The sequence below is a fragment of the Rattus norvegicus genome, chromosome 8 (genome assembly GCF_021556685.1).
Source record: "Rattus norvegicus strain SHRSP/BbbUtx chromosome 8, alternate assembly SHRSP_T2T, whole genome shotgun sequence".
Lineage (NCBI taxonomy): Eukaryota > Metazoa > Chordata > Mammalia > Rodentia > Muridae > Rattus > Rattus norvegicus.
The window spans coordinates 97,770,563-97,777,007 of record NC_141541.1 but is presented as its reverse complement, the minus strand read 5'-3'; positions in this window follow the sequence as shown (position 1 = coordinate 97,777,007).

Genomic DNA, 6,445 nt, shown 5'->3' with positions numbered 1-6,445 from the left:
TGAGCACTCAAAGGACTTGTTTTAATTCTTTTTCTTAAATCCTACTTTGTAAATTACATCTCATACCTTCCTGGCCTCTCCTATCTTCGAAGGCAATGCACTCCTTCCATCTGCAGTTGTTGGTTAAGAACCTGATTTCCAGTGAGCCGATTGGTGGTGTGGCCACCTGGCGGAAACCATGGTCCTGTCCCTGAAGAGTGGTCATCAGAACCGGACCTTTGGATGCACCACGTGCATCTTGCTCTTTGTGAAAATGGAGAAAGTGAGACCCAGAAGTGAGGAACACCTTAGCCATGTCCAAGATGACCCAATTTACAACTTTCAGTCCAGCATCCAAAGATACACCTGATACATAAGATGACAAGACAAGATGACAGGATGTGGACGGTCTTTCTCCATTCCATATCTTCACATAAGAGGACACAAGCTCTCCTGCTCATAGGAACCAGACAGGATGCACATGTAAACTAGGGCAAGAGTTTAAGATCATCATCAAAACAATGGGTTATGACAGCTGACAGTGGCTCCATGCCAGAGAAGTAAAGGCAGCTTTGACAACTGTTATATCTCTACCTCCCCACACCAAGTCTGGACAAAGAATTGGCCTTGCTAATAAAATGTTTTTATTACATGAGAACTTCATGCATGTTGATTGAGTCCAACTCCCATCTCCTCTGCTCCAATTCCTTCTTTTCCCTTTCTGCTTTTTCATTCTAATTTCATGTGTGGCTTTTTTTCCCCTGTGCCTTTTCTCACTCACTCACTGAGTCCTTCAAGGGCTGGACAATCTACTAGACCATCACCAGCCTCTCTGGGGCTGCATTCCCAAAGAAAACCAACTTCTCTCCCACAGCAGTCATCACTGGCCAATAGCTCCTCATCCATAACGTAGGACTTCATGAACCCATCTTCTGTCCATGCTGGGTTTTGGTCTGGCTTAGTCTTGATTGTGTGTTGGTCTTGTGCTTGCAGTTGCAGCCACTGAGAGTTTATGTGTATGTCGGCCCTGTCATGTGCAGTAACTACCATTTTGCTATAGACAGCTACTATCTCTGGCTCTTACAATCTTTCTACCCTCTCTTTAGTGATCCCTGAGCCTTTCAGGGAAGGAGCGGGATATAGAGCTCCCATTTAGATCTAAGCATTTCAGTCTCTTATTTTCTACAGTTGTAGGCATTACTCATCATCCACAGCACAAAGGAGCTTCTTTGATGGAGGTTAAAAGTTGAAGTTGCACTGCCTATGTCTATAAAGACTTAAAGCTCATTCCACAAGTTAGACCTAATGCCTGGTACTACCAACTGGGCCCAAACCAATGGCCAGCTAGGTTACATGCCTAGAGGAGGGAGTTCCTCATACTATTGGTGGATCTAATGATTATTAAAAGAAGTAGTTGCATGAAACCCTTATGTTTGTTTAAACTGTGGACTCAAAATTCGGAGCTGAAATAAAGGATATTTGGGGTTTATTCCAAGCAGAGGCTACCTAACTTCCCTTTTAGAATTTTATAATCTCTTGAGATTTTGAGAGATCTGTGAGCTTTGTAAATAAATAAAAATAAAAATTAGATTTTTTTATTGACCCCCTCCAACTTACAAGTAGCATTTTATCTCATCGTGATTGCAGGTTACAGATCACATATCAAAACCCCCCAAAAAAACTGAGGCTCCAAGAACAAACAGAAGATATTTGTAATGCAAATTAGCTGCTGAAGTCATTGATAATGTAACTTATATTGCCTGGTTTTTGAAATTCGGTGATTACTAAGTCTCTACCAGCTCTCAGTTTCCTGCCTGTAGTTGCATGTGTAACATAGCTGAGCAACTCTTCACCTGGTAGGAGTTCTGCCTCCAAATGGAAAGGTTAGACTGCTTGGTCACTGTCACAAGACACTGTCATACACCTATCTCACACACACACACACACACACACACACACACACACACACACACACACACACACACTATCTACCAAGACTCATTACCAATAGGTAAGAGGAAGGGAGTCAAACACCACCCACATTTACTGTTTGACTGAAGGCAAGCCTCCAATTTGACACTGTGCCTTTCAAAATGAGAGCTTAGCTTCCCTGTTTTTAAAATGAACTTTCCTATTTTGAATAGATTAATAAAAACACCTAAAAAATTAGATCATGTTTTTTAGATGACTCATAGTATTTTATAATTATCATTTCATGCACTTGGTGTATTTTGTTGTTTTTTGTATTTTATTTTTTATAGTTGAAAGTTTTCTTCTACTAAATGTAATTAAATATTTTGGATTTGATTCACATTGGATTAGTCAGTAAAAAAAAATGCTGTAAACCTGAACCAATCTGTGTAAATTGAGTTTACTTAATTCTTCTATAGCTATATTAATTTCTTAGATTTATAAATATACTCTGTATTATGATAATAGCAAAAGAGTTGGTATAGAGTATATGGAAACTCTTCATAATATTTGTATGTGTGTGAAGGTTAGAGTTTGTCAGGTGTCTTCTCCCAGGGGCAACCTTGGCAATGGCTAGGTCCCACAGGGGAGGTAAGAAGTCAACCAAGGAGGAGTGAGTAAGGCATGGGAATCAAGGAAATCTTGCATCCTGACTGGCTGACAAGCAGAATGCTTCTTTATTTATACAGAAATCAGTAGGCAAGAATAGATTAATGTTGCCCCAAAACATAGATCATATCAGTTTTGCCCCTGGGCATGTGTTTTTAACATGTATTTAAGAATCTAGAGATATATTTTTGTGAAAACATGGCAGCCCATTCTCTGGCTGGTAGTTCTTGTGGTTTCTAGGGAATTAGACAAAAAAAAATTCCATGCAAGCTTGGGCAGATTGTCATGTCACATAGTATATTATTAACTCTTAATGGTCTGAGTGTATAGTAAGAAGAGGCTTTTAAGGAGTTGATCTCCTGCCAAGTTCTCTAGCCCACGGAATATTGTTTACCTTTTAAAGTTTACTTTGTTTTGATTACCTTGTTCCTGAGCAAGTACAGCGGCAGATGTTCTAAGAATATCTTGGAGTCAGAGTCTCATAAGGAGATCTCCAGCACCTTTATTTTGGATCACAACCTCCACGGCATGAGAAGACCTCAAGGGCGTAAGAAGTCCTTCAAGTAGGGCCAGATAAGGACATTTCCCTAATAGCAGGAGGAGTAGTATGCTTAGGACTTTGCTGGGGAAGCTTAGAAGCAGTACTCATAGAAGGAGTAAATGATTCATAAGAAAATTTCTATCAATCCAATATCCCAAGTTGTATAAATACTAAAAGCTCACAAGTGTGCTACAGGTGTAGACCAAGGCCAAAAGTGGAAGACCACATGACAAAGATTGCATCTCTTGGCTCAGCTTCCCTGGATCTTTGTAAGCAGCTATGCTGGCTTTATCACTCTCACTATTCCCATTAGATATGGCTGTACCCGAATCCTCAATCACTGCTCACCTTATCTTTTGAGGCAGGGTCTCTCACTGAACTTAGAGCTCACAAATTTGGCTAGATAAGTAAGCCACAGGAATCCTCCTGGCTCCATCTCCCTAATTTGGGGATAATAAATTGACTTTTGGGGACCATGACAAAAAAGTAAGAGAACTTAATACCCAATGCCCACAAAGGGACCCAAGCACCCTGGCTCCAGACAACTACAACATCAAGTCTTGCTGGTTTTGAAATTTTATCATAAGAAAAGAATGGACAGACAACCTTACCTAGGAGGTGAGGAGGGTGACTGAAAGACAGCAAAGTCCACATGCCTTATTTCATGCTTCTCCTGACACCAAACCAAGATGGTGCCATGATGGTACTTCTGCCTGCTCTTCCTCAATTCCTCCAGCCTATAACTCTAGTCTCTGGTGGTACACTGCTGCTTCTGTCTCTGAATTTGTTGAAGGATTGGTAAACATGCCTCTTTTGCCTTTCTAGGTGACTCGATAGGTTCCCTTTGTAAGCCCTAGTTGGTTCCCCACTTTAGAAGGAAATGGACCATTGCCAGGGTTACCTAGCTCACTTTATCTCTGCTTTAGCTAACTTCTGCTTCGGTGTGGTACCCAAGAGGAGCTGTCCTCTAGCCCCATCACTCTTTGGCCAATTCATCTATCTATCACTGTCAGTCACAATCTAACCATAATGCCATAAAATCTAGAATGTCCCTGTGTCATCTTACTTGTGATCCAAATCCTGGGACCTGCATAGGGAGGCCTGGGGTACATACCTGTGGCTCCCTACAGGCTTGGTTAGCCCTGGCTGTCCCACCAGGGCTAGGGTAGTTTCATTGGCCAGAGGAAGATCATGATGACTAAAAACTGTGCTGGAACAACAATAATACAGATCTCTTCAAGTTTGTGTCCTCTCTACTCCCATGAGTAATTCCCAGAGTCTCCTTTCACATAGAGAGGCTTTTGGGGGGGAAAAGCCAATATCCATGCCTTACTTGTCTTATCTTTGTCCTGTAACTTAGACCTTGTGCCTGACCTGTCAGTTTGTGTTACCTCCCATATGGCTGTCAGTGCTGTCATCCCTGGGTACCCACACTTTCCATACCCAGTTAGGACATGGAACCAAGCACACACAGTTAGGAGTTGTATCCTACTTATCACTGTTTCCCATATTGCCTCTGTCAGGTCTCTGTTTGAGAGGATTCTGTCCCTGTCTCTCTTCTGAGTGAGAAACAAACTTCCTAAAAAGAAATAAGTTAACCTGGATATAAGTTAGTGATTACTAGATATGTAAAGCAGTAAGTTGCATGTGGAATGTGAATAAGAGGCTGAATTTGGTCAGGTCATCTTATATGCATGAATTCAAATGTCACATGAGCCATATTAATATGCACAATTGATACTCACTAATAAAAAACAAAACAAAACAGGCCTTCAATGGCCAAGAAACATGACTTAAAGGGTTGCACCTTTTTTGTCATCTGAATGAACTTGATTGACCACGTTTCTTCCAATCTCCATGCCTGGCTTCTTTATTTCCAGGATGGATGCAGACTTAGAAGAGGGCAGCAGAATGAGATGCTTCACAGTGGGTGTGCAAACCTACAGAGCATGCCTAGCAAAGAGTGACTGCAACAAAAATAGAAGTGATATTTGCTGGCAGTAAGAACAGAGGAAGACAGACGATTCAAGACCAGAGCAATTTTCATGCAGAAGAGTGAGTGGGAAAAGGAAATGTAACCTGTGACCTTAAGAGAAGAGCCAGAGCTATCTCACGTGAGGCAGAGGCACATCTCTGTCACCTCAGAGACTGGGCAGAGACAAGGGCTGTATGTGGAATTGCAGAGAATTCAAAGTGGGAGGGGGAGAGGACACACAAGACCAGAATGTTCCATTTCAGTTCTCCTGGCCTGATGGTATGTGATCACCCATGGACCCCTTCATCAGTGCTGCTCACTGCACTCACTCAGTGATCCCTGGGCTTGAATTTGCAGGGAGCGCCGTGTGTGTGTGTGTGTGTGTGTGTGTGTGTGTGTGTGTGTGTGTGTGTGTGTATGTGTGTGTCTGTGTGTCTGTGTGTCTGTGTGTGTCTGTGTGTCTGTGTGTGTGTGTCTGTGTGTGTGTGTGTGTGTGTATTTATTTTCTGGATTACACAGTATAGCATTGTTTTTAGAGGGATCCTTCCCTTAGTGTCTGCCAGCTACCGTCCACCACCCTCTATTTCACAAGTTTTTGTGTAGACCCCCATATCCCACCCTTACTCTCCTTCATCAGCCAAGATGTGTTTGCTTGAGGATCTGTTAGCAGAGCAGGGTAGGGAGATGACCTCTTGTTTCCCTGTGAAACGGCCGAATGTCCTCTTCTGATAGCAGCACAGAGTAAATTGGTATTCACAGATCCCAGTACAGTTCCTGTATTCCAGACAACTTCTGCTGACTAGAATTCTAATGAAACTTCTATCCTGAGAGCCACTTCCTGACGGTGTGGCCACCTGCTATCTGCAGCACCTGCTGCTTTCAGAGGCTTCTGAAGTTTTGAGGGACCACATCCTGAGATGCAACCCATCGATTCCTGACCAACTGACCTTACAGCTGTCTTGAGGAGTTAGCACTCAATAGGGTGGAGGCAGTGGGCAGGCCAAGGGAACAGCATTTAGGTTCTTGAGGATATCAGGCAGTTTCTATGTGATTCACAAGCCATTCATTTGGTCCCTAGGTCAAGGGACAAAGGAAATAAGAAAGAACCGAGGCTTACAGAAGGCCACCTGGGTGGGCTTGCCCTTACCTCAGCTTGACAATCTGTGCAGTTGGTAGCACTCTTGTCCAGATTCTGACAAAGGGGTTTCAGCTTTAGGTAGAGTGGCTTTCTTTATAGAGCAGGTGTAGAGCTCCATGTAGGCCACAGAGAGGTTAAGAGGACATTTGCTAGACATATGCTGCTATAAACAAGAAGTCACAGTGACATGGTGCCAACAGACCTAGGGCTGCTTTTCACACATCCCAGCTCG